The 1,205-nt window shown below is 45.1% G+C and overlaps 1 protein-coding gene across 3 annotated transcripts in view; it reads left to right on the plus strand.

Moving 5' to 3' along the window:
• Positions 1–503: 503 nt before the first annotated feature.
• Positions 504–1,205, plus strand: part of rhobtb4 (Rho related BTB domain containing 4) — a 45,082-nt gene continuing 44,380 nt past the window's right edge. The window contains exon 1 of one of the 3 annotated variants that reach the window (XM_083904366.1): positions 504–535. The gene's annotated coding sequence lies outside the window, so the exon portion shown is untranslated. Of the gene's footprint in view, positions 536–1,182 lie in introns of those variants that run through there. The other 2 variants (XM_083904367.1, XM_083904365.1) reach the window with 2 other exon arrangements.

The following is a 1,205-nucleotide window of genomic DNA, read 5'->3' on the forward strand; positions in this document are numbered from 1 at the left end:
TGTTTTATACTGAATATATTTATATATATATTGTCCTTCTCTTGTTAATGCATGGTTATTATTTATTATCCTTTTCTTTACTGTCTTGCTGTTGTAACGCTGTACATTTCCTCACTGCAGGACGAATAAATGACTCTCTAATCTATTATTTTATCACCTGAGAATCCATCCTTGCTCATTTGCATATTTACCAAATCTATAATCTGAGGATATTCTGGATTAAGTTCACATTTCTCTATGATATATAAATATATACATATATATCTATATATGTATATATTTATATTTGGCCCATTTTGGCCTCTGATCCTGGACCTGTGCAGGTTTTACTGAGGTCTCAGTCCTGGTCTGGACTTTATGAATGGATGGATGGGTGTGGCACTGGTGACGCTCAGTGATGCTGACGTCACCGCGTACGCGCGCGCTGCTCTCGCTCTCTCTCTCTGTGTGTGTGTGTGTGTGTGAGAGAGAGAGAGAGAGACAACGAGAGAGGGAGAGAGAGAGAGAGGACTGAACTTCTGGCGACAGAGATTAGGTGAGATTAGACACTGATATGATGCGTTATTACACAGATTATGATGAAGATTATTATTATTATTATGAATAAACTCGGTGAGGATGTGATGAGGCTGAAATAGGCGCGCGCTGACCCACATTCTCGTGCGCTATTTGGCTTTTTTTAAATGGAAAAATATTGATGTATTTTGGAAAAACAAGAGACAAAAGAAAGTCAAGGCAGATGAACCCCCCCCCCTCCTCCTCCTCCTTCCTCTTTAGGTGACAGAATCAACAAAGGGACGAGGAAAAAAAAACTCGCATCAGGACCACAGAGTGTGTGTGTGCGCGTGCGTGCGTGCATGTGTGTGTGTGCGCGCAGCAGCAGCCGAAACAGCAGTCTTCAGTCTCCTCGTGTAATCACATTCCTCCTGGCGTCTCAGTCGGGAGGGTTTTTGTGTCAGATTCTCAGCACACACACACACACGCACACACATGCACACGCACACGCACACACATGCACACGCACACACACAGAAGAAGAAGAGCCGCGATGATTTGAGGACGCGCAGGAATAAAGGTCCAGGCTGGAGACGCACGAGCAAGAGTGTTGGGGTGGACGCGTGTGTGTGCGCGCGTGCGTGTGTGTGTGTGTGTGTGTGTGTGTGTCATCCAGAGGAATGCTCTGAAGTGCTCGCGCGTGTGTTTGT

Source organism: Microchirus variegatus, assembly GCF_963457635.1.
Source record: "Microchirus variegatus genome assembly, chromosome: 17".
In the NCBI taxonomy this organism is placed as follows: Eukaryota; Metazoa; Chordata; class Actinopteri; order Pleuronectiformes; family Soleidae; genus Microchirus; species Microchirus variegatus.